At 41.0% G+C, this 13,134-nt stretch overlaps 1 protein-coding gene across 3 annotated transcripts in view; it reads left to right on the top strand.

Annotated features, from left to right (window-relative positions):
• LOC124612947 (Na(+)/H(+) exchanger beta-like) overlaps positions 1 to 13,134 on the top strand; it is a 1,149,910-nt gene that overhangs the window by 881,425 nt on the left and 255,351 nt on the right. The gene's annotated exons all lie outside the window — the stretch shown is intronic.

Raw genomic sequence — 13,134 nt, 5'->3', positions numbered from 1 at the left:
CCTACCAACCGATCCCTTTTTTTAGTCAGGTTCTACCACAAATTTCTCTTCTCCCCAATTCTCTTCGGTATCTCCTCATTAGTTACGTGATCAACCCATCAAATCTTCAGCACTCTTCTGTAGGACCACATTCACATTTCAAAAGCTCCTACTGTCTCCTTGTCTAAACTGTTTATCGTCCATGTTTCACTTTCATATATGGCTACACTCCACACAAATACTATCAGAAAGGACTTTTTCACACTTAAATCTATACACGATGTTAACAAATTTCTCTTCTTCAGAAACGCTTTCCTTGCCATAGTCCATTATCCTCGTTTTGCTTTTGTTGATGTTTATCTTATATCCTCCTTTGAAGACGCCGTCCATTCCGTTCAATTGCTCTTCCATCTCCTTAGCTGCCTCTGAGAGAATTACAATGTCATCGGCAAACCTCAAAATTTTTATTTCTTCTCCCTGAACTTTAATTCCTACTCCAAATTTCTCTTTTGTTTCCTTTACTGCTTGCTAACTATCTTGGTGATAAGGATAGCTAATTTGCTAATATGGATTCTTAACTTGGTGATTCATTAACATAAGTTATAAATAGGATGAAATTATTTATATATTTCTGAACTTTTGTTTACACAATCATAAGTAACATACTGAAGCAGGAAGGCTAACAAAAATTACATATTTATGATGAAAATGACTTCGGTACAAATACCAAGTAAATTGTTCAGGTTCAAAGTTAACATGAATTAAAGAAAAAGATCTGAATAACATTAATTTAACAGCACACATTAAAAAACTCGCTTGCTTATTCTTGTCTTAAACAATATCACTGCAGTCATTTGTGCAACTCCGGCGATTACACACGTAAATATGTGTCACACAGAATATCCACTTTGGCAGAGTACACGGAAGCGAGAGAGCCAGGATAAGCATAGCACCCTTTTCTTTCCATTTTTTTTTTTTCTCTTTCTCTTTGGTCAGTTGGATATTAGCCTCTACCTATGCCAAACGTCCAGTCGCCGCAATTGGAAATGTTTTTTTTACTATCTTTTTTCCTCTTGTCCCAGAAGGTCCAGATAAATCAGAAACAGTACTTCGTTTCCCTTTGCTAGTTCATGGACCCCTCAATAGCAGAGCTCTTGGTTCGTAGCCACTTACCAGCCTAATCTTCGGGTCTTCTTGTGGCCTTTCTTCGTACATTACCTGTTGGTGTTTTTAGGTTTCTGTCAACTGGAGATAATCATGTTGCTAGAGTTCGTGGCATTTCCATAGCTGTTCACGCAGTAAAACTTAAGTGTTGGTTTTTGACGTTTTCACTGTTCTATGGGTAAATAATGTGGAACAAATAAAACCCGTATAATTACCGATTTGCATCTTCAACCATTAAGGTTTTACATGTTTAACATCAAATATTTAAGACAATGACTCTTCTGTGAAGTAATCAGACATCTGAACCTGTTTTGTACATGGGAATTCGATTTTGTAACTCTTTACGGAACCCGGGGATCGGGTTACCGCTCGCTTAATATTTGGCAGCTCCAAGTCGTTCCAATGTTTGACGCTGTGTGGCGTTAAAGTATTATAGTACTGTCATTGAGTTTATCAGCTGTCTCGTCGCTTTGTAAAATATTGTTATGTATTTCTCGCAGGTGGTGAGCCACAGCACATAGCCAAGAATTTGAAAAAAGTCAAAGTTCGGAATCGCCAATATATGATGAAAAAGTAATTCTTTATTAACCACCGATTCAATCATCTGATCATCTTCACGTATCACAGAATTGTTTGCAACAACCTGCGTGTCAATGTTCTTACTATTTCGTCAAAAGAAAAGCCATCCTACTACACGCCGTCGTTAGTAAAACAGTCAACAGTGCAGTGCACAGTCAGGTTCAACCTTTTCGTGTGGAGTGCGCCTTGCATACAGAAATGGATTATTTCATGAGCAGCTCTTGGCTGTTATGAAATGTGACTGTTACCAAAAATTGTAACTTACAGCTGTAATTAATTTTTACTCACAAGTAGTAAATTTTTCAAACATCGATAATTTGTGGTGTACTGACAAAGAATCCTTGCCTGTAAGAAAGTTTTAAGGGTCCAGAAGACGAGCAAAGATGCGGTCGATATCGCCTAAAATCGGTCGGTCGCCGATGCTGCCACAGTCGAGTGATTTACTACGTAATTTCACTCAGTGTCTCGAACGCTATTGCGTGACCTTCTGCTATAGAAAATGAACTGCTATCTTTAGCAGCAGTGGCAGTCGATCTCCGTATGTTGGCCAGATCTAAATTAAAGGCTAGTTTAAATGTAATAAACTTGTTTTGGAACTTTATTTCCGGGAAACGTACGCTATGTTGCAGAACACACCTTTTTCACTGACGTTAAGTGCGTTGTGCACATCATTTCAGACTGTATTTCGCATACACGTCTCAATATCCTCTATTCATTTTTGATGAAGCTAATAAAGTTGTAGTTCGAGTACAAATATGTGCTCAATGTCTTAGCAATCTCGGTGTGTCAAGATTAGCACTCGTGTTCTAAATTGTATGAGAGAGAGATCAGATGAAATGAGAAGGGACCTAAGTATAGATCTGTAACAGGTATTCCCTAAACATTTAAATTAAAAGCTCTTTTTAATATGACCTCATTCAGTTTGTAAGTTAAAAGATTTAATAATGCGTCTAGTTTTTTCCGTAACTATCGATAACTCAAAATCACCATTTGGAGGCAAGTAAATCGTGACTATCATATAAACTCCCCACGAATGTCTACTTCCTCAGCTCAAAGTTCAAAGCGCTGCTAACTGCAAAACCCATTACTATCGAAGTTTATAGATTTGAATTTCTTCTTAATGTACGTGGTAACTACCTTTCACCTTCACTTTTCATAGTTGTTCGTGATCTCCGAATAACTGTAAATTTTAACCTAACGTTCTTACTTCAAGTGAGCACAGTGGAATTAAGTAGAAATTCGTGGGAAGTCAAAATATTTTTTATTGTTTACAGTAATTTACACGAAGAGCCAAAGAAACTGGTACACCTGCCTAATTTCGTGTAGGGCCGCAGCAAGCACGCAGAAGTGCAGCAACACGACGTGGCATGGACTCGAATGATGTCTGAAATAGTGCTGGAGGGAACTGAAACCATAAATCCCGCAAGGCTGTCCATAAATCCGTTAGAGTACGAGGGATGGAGATCTCTTCTGAACAGCACATTATAAGGCATCCCAGATACGCTCAATAATGCTCATGTCGGGGGAGTTTGCTGGCTAGCGGAAGTGTTTAAAATCAGAAGAGAGTTGCTGGAGCCACTCTGTAGTAATTCTAGACGTGTGTGGAGTCGCACTGTCCTGCTGGAAATGCCCAAGTCCTTCAGAACGCACAATGGACGTGAATGGATCCAGGTGGTCAACAGGATATTTACGTACGTGTCACCTGTCATAGTCGTATCTAGAAGAAACAGGACTCCCGTATCACCCCAACTGCACACGCCCCGCACCATTACGGAGCCTCTACCAGCTTCAGCATCCCCTGCTGACATGCAGCGTCCACGGATTCATCTGCTCGATACAATTTGAAACGAGACTCGTCCTACCAGGCAATATGTTTCCAGTCATCAGCAGTCCATGTCGGTGTTGAAGGGCCCAGGCGAGGCGTAAAGCTTTGCGTCGTGCAGTCATCAAGGGTACACGAGTGGACTTTCGGCTCCGAAAGCCGATATCGATTATGTTTCGTTGAATAGTTTGCACACCGACACTTGTTGATGGCCCAGTATTGAAATCTGCAGCAATTTGTGGATGGGTTGCGCTTCTGTCACGTGGTTCACTCTTCAGTTGTTATTGGTCCCGTTCTTGGAGAATCTTTTTCCGGCCGCAGCCTTGTCGGAGATTTGATGTTTTACCAGATTCATGATACTGACGGTACACTCGTGATTTGGTCGTACGGGAAAATCTCCACTCTACCTCGGAGATGCAATGTCTCATCATTGGTGCGCCGACTATAACAACACGTTCAAACTCACTTAGAATTTTTGATAACATGCCATTGTAGCAGCAGTAGCCGTCCTAACAACTGCGCCAGACACTTGTTGTCTTATATAGGTGTTGCCGTCCGCAGCGCCGTATTCTGCATGTTTACATATCTATGTATTTGAATACGCAGGCCTACACCAGTTTGTTTGGCGCTTCAGGGTATGATAGACCAAGACTCATTATTAAACTTTTAAAACTCTAAACAGAATTGGGGTAATATGAAGCGGAAATTTTAATTTGAATGTTCAGGCCACACGTCTTTTACAGCTATACATAAATCCCTTGTCATTTCACATGTTCTCTTTCTTTCTTTCTCTCTCTCACTCTCTCTCTGTCTCTCTCTCTCTCTCTCATGCAATTTGTAATAAGAGTTATGGGAAAGAGCAGTACTCCTTTTGATGGGATTTTGACAGACACTTCCATATTATATACCTATTACGTATCTACATGTAGTTAAGCTACATGACTAATAAATGAAATAGGAATTTAAGCCATTAAAATGTATTGAGAAATACAGACTGGAAAGATGTACCCAGCATACTTGGAGACGATGAAAAAAATGGAATGTGGTCTGTAACATAGTTACCGAGGGAAGCGTTCTAAATAAAGTCTTTTAATTTTACGTGCGTTTTTTTAAATTTTTATGCATTTATTTATTCTTGCAAATATCATTTGACATCGGGAAATCGGCTGCCACTAAGGCTCATTTTCGATAGCAGAATTTTACGACACAGTGGCGTTCGAAGTACCGGTTGCAATTCTCCGGTAAACCGCTCGTGTGTGGTGAGGTCGAAGCGTGCGATATATTGCACGTGATTGCACCATCGATAAGTCGATCGTAAGTGTGGCCCTTATGAGGGATCGGCGATCTATCGCTGCGATCTGCCCTTACACATGCTATCCATCGCTCTTTACGGGTCTCTTTACGTACGTGTACTTACGATACGGTTTGTTAACTCGGCGATATTGTCCGAGAAAAACGGGCCATTATCAAAACCGCGAGCGCAGTTGGCGTGAGCCGGGCACCTCTGAGTGTGGTGATTGTGAGAGCCGTTGTAACGAACTAATGCGTCTGAGGCGCTTGGCTGCTGGCAGTAACTGCGACGGGCCCAGTCGCAGGTCTGTGAGAACAGTGGCCGGCCCGAATGGCATCTCTTTCTGGCGAAAAAGCTCTGTGTTCTCATATGACCGCAGGCGGGAGACAACGTTTGCAGAAATGTTCGCAGCAGTCGAGGTAATGTCGCAATAACGCCGCTATCGCTACCGGCGGGTCTAATTTAGACTTGTATTGACCGAAACTACTCATGTAGAGCAGTAATTTTTTCGTACGCACTTCGATGAACTTTGATTGCATGTCTTTCATGTCAAGTTTGGTCTTAGCTGCTATCCTTTAACCTCTGTTGACTGATTATAATTGCAATAATTCTGATTAATAATGGTCTTAAAAATCATTAAATAATTCATTTTGGCTCAATCTTCTTATAAAGCAACACTATTTAAAAGCATTCTTCGCTGCACTGCACTCAATATAGCCATCGATATTAAGTTCCGTGTTCAACGGTGTCTAGTAAACTTTGGTAGAGGTCACAGCTTTCGCACTCATACGATCTGCAGACGCTGCCAGTATCTTACATAATTTTGACAATGTGTCTGTGTGGTCTCATTCATTAGTGTTAAAAGTATTCTGCAGCTTGTATATCCAGCTGTACGTTTTTTATTCTTCATGTTGTAGGTTTGATTTTACCTTATATCTCAGGCACCTGAAGCTGCTATCTATCGCTTCGTCATCAGAGTTCATCATTGTTCTAATTGTAAGCACCTCCTGGAAAGCCATTATTTTCGTCTTTTGTTTTGACAGTTTCATGTCCCATTTTTTTATAAACCAGTTTCAGCTGTTGGGGTGCACCTTGCAGGTCATTTCTATTTTCATAAATGATAATTTTACCATGACTAATACGAAGGTATAAATATATTTGTGTTGGGTAAGTCTCCTTGTTCTTCTCCATCACCTCTCGTTTTAGGCTATTTATTATCTGTCCCTGTTCCATCTTTTTCTTGGGCTTCCAGGGTTTCGGTTCCATTTCAGTTTGCATTTCTTTTTATTTTTACTGGTAGTCAGTCGTGATTCATTCTTTGAAAATGTTCATTTACCTTCCCTTGTTTCGCACCACTTATGTTTAACTCAACATTAGTGATCTATGAGTTCTTTTACATATCTTGACATTTCCGTAACATATTTTCTTCAGTTCATTAACTTCCACTTCCAAGCCATTTTCTTTCCTGGAAATAAGTGTAAGATCTCCAGCATAAAGAAGTGCTTTCAATATTGAAACGTTGTCCACTCAACTTTAAAACTTTATTCTGTCAATTTCGTATTCATCGTTAATGAAACGAAACGCAACGGAAGCACTGGTTTTGCCACAAACAACGTTCCTTTAATACTGCCTCTCCAGAATTAGGAATGCATACACTTCTACCACAGCTATGCGCTCTGACATCTACACCTGTATCAGAATAGCAAAGTGATGGAAGGAGGAAATAACCTGTTCGCCGATTCGCGAAAGAGCAATATGGCTCCGCCAACATTGGTTGTGAGGTTCCGTTCTGAGTTTGCTTATACATTCCCCGTTAAGGTGCAGTATTGAGTTCGCTTTGCAGAATGACAATGGTCTTATCACTTTCCTATGCAATTTCACAGCTGTCTTCACACATTCCAGAAAAGAAACATGCCGCACAGACAGACGAAGCATGAAAGTACAAACCACAACAATCACGTTAAAGACAGCAATTGTCGTAAGCAGCTGACCGCTACCCGCCAGCTGAGGTAGCAGAGCGATATGATTACTTTGGAGACGACCGGGACCCTCAACTTTGTGTACCTTCTTGTCTCGACAAGACCCAATTTTCTCCCTATTTTGCAAAACACAGTTACGAGCTTGGCCCAAGTACTGAAGTGACGCCATCTGTTAGAGCAGCATGTAAACGCAGCCCCATTGTCAGTTAGTTTTATTTATGTCAACAAATTTATGACGGCAAGGTTGTCTCACAGATGGCGTTGCATGCTGCGTATCCTGTATCGAACAATACCAGACGTCTCCAGTAGCACGGGCCTGGAACTGTTTAAGCTGCGCCACGCGGAATAATCGGGCAGTTCCCATCTGAAAGGCGACCTGATACGATCTCTCGAAATGTAGCACAAACAACGAGTGCAAGTTAGTAATGTCTTAAGTGTTTACTGCGGGTGTATAGGGCAGGAAGTGTATTGTGACGTGTACTTCGATGACTAAAGCGTTGTTATCGACTGTTTGCTGCCTAATAAACTTATCTTACCAAAGTTACGAATATGCTTCAGGATGGAAAGAAAATGGCTCTGAGCACTACGGGACTTAACTTCTGAGGTCATCAGTCCCCTAGAATTTAGAACTACTTAAACCTAACCTAAGGACAACACACACATCCATGCCCGAGGCAGGATTCGAAACTGCGACCGTAGCGGTCACGCGGTTCCAGACTGCAGCGCCTAGAACCGCTCGGCCACCCCGGCCGTCTGATGGAAAGAGAAAATGTCACTTTCCGGAAGATTACACAAAAGAATGGTCCTTTGTCAAGAAAGGACGTACGGATCAGGAAGCGTTGTGCGGGATTTGTATCTTTTTCATCTCAGTAACTCACGGTGGTGAGGCAGATGTGAGGCATCACAATTTCTACGAAGAATCATACAAATAGATTCGTGGTAACATCGACAATCAAAGCACATTCCTACATTCGTGATTAAAGAAGATACCCGAGAAGAACTACTCGTTGCTGTTGCAGAACTAACAACAGCTTATAAAGTTGTCAAGTATCATCAGTCCTTCAGCATTCTTGACTGTACCGTAAAACTGAATGACTCAGTGTATTCTGACTGCAAAGTACTCGCAAAGCAGTCTACAATCAGGACCAAAGCTACAGCAATTGTTAAAAATATTCTCGCACCACACTCCGTGTCCGAAAGCATAAAACAATTGCAAGAAATTTCATTTCACGGCGTAGCATCGAAGCATCGAACCTCAAGGCTGAAAAGATATTTCCTTTAATTGTTCAATACTTCACTGAAACTGATGGGATCCAACAGAAGCTACTGAAGTTGTTTTCGCTGAATAACCAAATATCGGAGACAATTGCAAAGTTTTTTTCTAGACACTTTAAGACAACTGTAAATTCCATTAGATAAATTAATTGCTTTTTGTGGAGACAATACCAGTACCAACTTCCGAGGGCATCATCGCCGGGACAAGCAGAACGTGTTTCATCAAAATAGAGAAGAACCAGGAAAATATGTAGAACGCATTGCATGCGCCGCCCATATTCTCCACAATACAATATCAAGCGCTGTTGGGAGTGTTTAACTGTCGACACTAAAATAATAATCATCATAAAAATATTTATTTATTTTTCAACATACACGGTAAAGACAGAGAAGCTGAAAGAGTTCTGCCTATACGTTGATGTCAATCATCCAGACTCTTCTGTCTCCCTCAAAAACAAGATGGCTGTCGTTAATGCCCCGATTCCATTAAAACAATTTTTTGACGCCGAAGACAGGCCACCAAAAATAATTTACATTTTTTTTCAGTAGTCCGATCAGTGAAATTTTCTTCGTGCTTCTGCAGTTAAATTTGACTCTGTTCAAAAAAATATAAAAAGCGTGGAGAAGAATAAAGTCTCCGTAATTTAAATAAGAAATATATTAATCGACTCTCAAAGATGTCTGAATGAAAAGAAGACTGCCAATTTAATTGGCGTGCAAACCAAGATGGATTTGAACAAACCAATAAATAATTAATTTGATTTCGAAATTTGAGGAAGAGAGAATGGCTTTTTATACCACAGCATTTGATTACTTAGAGAAATAGGCTGTTTCTTTTAATACATATCAAGTATTTGACGCTGTCTGAAACCCCATATTGGTTGATGATTGGAAGCACTATTACATACCTGGCTAAAAATGGTGTGAAGATTTCAGGCCACAGTTGTTTTCTGGAATATATGTATCAGAAGAGCTTTTCAGGAAGTAAGCGTGACTCGAAAGAATGGAAGTTCAAATGGTTCAAATGGCTCAGAGCACTATGGGACTTAACATCTACGGTCATCAGTCCCCTAGAACGTAGAACTACTTAAACCTAACTAACCTAAAGACATCACACAACACCCAGCCATCACGAGGCAGAGAAAATCCCTGACCCCGCCGGGAATCGAACCCGGGAACCCGGGCGTGGGAAGCGAGAACGCTACCGCACGACCACGAGATGCGGGCAGAATGGAAGTCTAAACACTCCGTGCAAGGAAGGTGGATTTACTTTCTTAAGGAAATCGAAAGTCCTGAACGCTAAAATTATGCGAGTAATTGTTTTCTGTTCCCGCACACAGCACCACTATGGAAAGAGTATTTTCGCTACTGTCGATCGAGTGGACTGATGAAAGAAATCAAGTGCTGCCAGGAGTTGTGGAATTTTACAGCGCCAATTTAACTACAAGCTGACTTGCAGGGAGTTTTATAAATACGTTAAAGGAAAAAAGACTTGCTGAAAAAGGTGGAATCTTCTGAAAAATATGGTGTACAACTACTTGTGCCTCAACAAGTTCCATGTAATTGTGTTCTAAATAACAAGTAGTTATATTAAATAAATTTTTTGCTTCATTTCTACACCCCCATCTCAGTGTGTCCCGACGAGGTCGTAACTATATATGATAATCTTTGGTGTGGCGAAACTCGTGCTGACTGGTTGTTGCTGTGGTAGTTGTGTTGTAAACAACTAGCTGTCAGTCACTTCGTTATTTTGATCTATGTTATAGCACCAGTATCCTGCTTGCTGTTAAATTCGTAGTGTGCTCCCCCGCTTCTGCAGAAACGGTCTTCTATTTTGCGGCGCCTCCTTCTCGTTTCATTTCCGTGCAGTGCCGTCTTTGTGTCACAACAAAGGACCCTTGTAGGCCCTCCTTGGATTCACTGCTGTCGTTGGGGCGGATTTACGAGCTAACCGTCCCCCGTAACGAGCGCAGCGAAGTGTTTTCTTCGGCTGCCTGCGGGGCATTCATAGCTGGCGAAAGTTCACGCAACACGCACAATATTTACGAGCAGCGCCGTAAATCTGTAGGGTCTCTGCCGCCCTCGCTGATCCGATGTCTCGCTTGAAGAAATAGCTATGTGTCGTGACACACGGATGACGAAAACAAAAAGGGGAAAAAACTGTATTTTTCGGAAGGAGGATTTATCGTCGTCAGCAGCAAGACAATCAGAGATGAATTAATTTCTAGCCGCTTATCCCTCAAAATACTTATTTACTTCAGTTGTCCAGCCACATGTTTGTTGATCTAGCAGCTTAGCGTCTTTGGTATTCTGGTACCACTAACTCTTGCCAAGTGTTTCCTCAACTTAGAGTCTAGAAGTATATGATAATCTGTTAGGGATAAAAACTGTGTATTTTAAACGAAGGGGAGGGGGGCAAGTGTTTCCCCTAGCAGACGCCTGTAGTTCTTACCACGTAATGTTTTGTTCTAGTTGTTGTTGTGGTCTTCAGTCCTGAGACTGGTTTGATGCAGCTCTCCATGCTACTCTATCCTGTGCAAGCTTCTTCATCTCCCAGTACCTACTGCAGCCTACATCCTTCTGAATCTGCTTAGTGTATTCGTCTCTTGGTCTCCCTCAACGATTTTTGCCCTCCACGCTGCCCTCCAATGCTAAATTTGTGATCCCTTGATGCCTCAGAACGTGTCCTACCAACCGATCCCTTCTTCTTGTCAAGTTGTGCCACAAACTTCTCTTCTCCCCAATCCTATTCAATACCTCCTCATTAGTTATGTGATCTACCCATCTAATCTTCAGCATTCTTCTGTAGTACCACATTTCAAAAGCTTATATTCTTTTCTTGTCTACACTATTTATCGTCCACGTTTCACTTCCATACATGGCTACACTCCATACAAAAACTTTCAGAAACGACTTCCTGACACTTAAACCTATACTCAATGTTAACAAATTTTTCTTCTTCAGAAACGCTTTCCTTGCCATTGCCAGTCTACATTTTATATCCTCCCTGCTTCGACCATCATCAGTTATTTTGCTCCCCAAATAGCAAACCTCCTTTACTACTTTAAGTGTCTCATTTCCTAAGCTAATTCCCTCAGCATCACCCGACTTAATTCAACTACATTCCATTGTCCTCGTTTTGCTTTTGTTGATGTTCATCTTTTATCCTCCTTTCAAGACACTGTCCATTCCGCTCTACTGCTCTTCCAAGTCCTTTGCTGTCTCTGACAGAATTACAATGTCATCGGCCAGCCTCAAAGTTTTTATTTCTTCTCCATGGATTTTAATACCTACTTCGAACTTTTCTTTTGTTTCCTTTATTGCTTGCTCAATATACAGATTGACTAACATCGGGGAGAGGCTGCAACCCTGTCTCACTCCCTTCACAACCACTGCTTCCCTTTCATACCCATCGACTCTTATAACTGCCATCTGTTTTCTGTACAAATTGTAAATAGCCTTTCGCTCCCTGTATTTTACCCCTGCCACCTTCAGAATTTGAAAGAGAGTATTCCAGTCAACATTGTCAAAAGCTTTCTCTAAGTCTACAAACGCTAGAAACGTAAGTTTGCCTTTCCTTAATCTTTCTTCTAAGATAAGTCGTAGGGTCAGTATTGCCTCACGTGTTCCAACGTTTCTACGGAATCCAAACTGATCTTCCCCGAGGTTGGCTTCTACCAGTTTTTCCATTCGTCTGTAAAGAATTCGCGTTAGTATTTTGCAGCTGTGACTTATTAAACTGATAATTCGGTAATTTTCACATATGTCAACACCTGCTTTCTTTGGGATTGGAATTATTATATTCTTCTTGAAGTCTGAGGGTATTTCGCCTGTCTCATACATCTTGCTCACCGGATGGTAGAGTTTTGTCAGGACTGGCTCTCCCAAGGCTATCAGTAGTTCTAATGGAATGTTGTCTTCTCCGGGGGCCTTGTTCCGACTCAGGTCTTTCAGTGTTCTGTCAAACTCTTCACGCAGTATCATATCTCCCGTTTCATCTTCATCTACATCCTCTTCCATTTCCATAATATTGTCCTCAAGTACATCGCCCTTGTATAGACCCTCTATATACTCCTTCCACCTTTCTGCTTTCTCTTCTTTGCTTAGAACTGGGTTTCCATTAAAGCTCTTGATATTCATGCAAGAGGTTCTCCTTTCTCCAAAGGTCTCTTTAATTTTCCTATAGGCAGTATCTATCTTACCCCTAGTGATATGTGCCTCTACATCCTTACATTTGTCCTCTAGCCATCCCTGCTTAGCCATTTTGCACTTCCTGTCGATCTCATTTTTGAGTCGTTTGTATTCCTTTTTGCCTGCTTCATTTACTACATTTTTATATTTTCTCCTTTCATCAATGAAAGTCAATATTTCTTCTGTTACCCAAGGGTATCTACTAGCCCTCGTCCTTTTACCTATTTGATCCTCTGCTGCCTTCACTATTTAATCCCTCAAAGCTACCCATTCTTCTTCTACTGTATTTCTTTCCCCCATTCCTGTCAATTGTTCCCTTATGCTCTCCCTGAAACTCTGTACCACCTCTGGTTCTTTCAGTTTATCCAGGTCCCATCTCCTGAAATTCCCACCTTTTTGCAGTTTCTTCAGTTTTAATCTACGCCTACAGAATTTCTCGATTTCATTTCGCGAAATGAAGCGATCAGTCACAATGTCATTGAATGACCTATTCATGCAGTTCTTACTATTTTTCCTTCATCTCCGTTTATATGACGGCGTAAATTTTTTAAACAAACTATATACAGTATTGCTTCTTATACAGAGGAAAAAAAGCTTTCTGTACGTCGTTATAATACAAAGTACTACTCCCTTTTGGGGAAACAGAGGGCAATGAACACTAAACATTTACATTTGTTAGAAGAGACCAAATGCAATTCAGGGAAAACAGGTATTCTAAAAGCTGGGCCCAAGTCACCAGTTCGTCTTCGTCTTCAGCGTATATGGATAGTGAAAACAACAACCAATTATCGTTACAACATATGAAAACGAACAGCGGATGCTGTAAGTGGCCTTTTAAAAACTGTTTTAGCTGT

This window comes from Schistocerca americana, chromosome 4 (genome assembly GCF_021461395.2).
Source record: "Schistocerca americana isolate TAMUIC-IGC-003095 chromosome 4, iqSchAmer2.1, whole genome shotgun sequence".
NCBI lineage: Eukaryota > Metazoa > Arthropoda > Insecta > Orthoptera > Acrididae > Schistocerca > Schistocerca americana.
The sequence above is the reverse complement of the archived record's forward strand: the minus strand, read 5'-3'. Positions and strand labels throughout refer to the sequence as shown.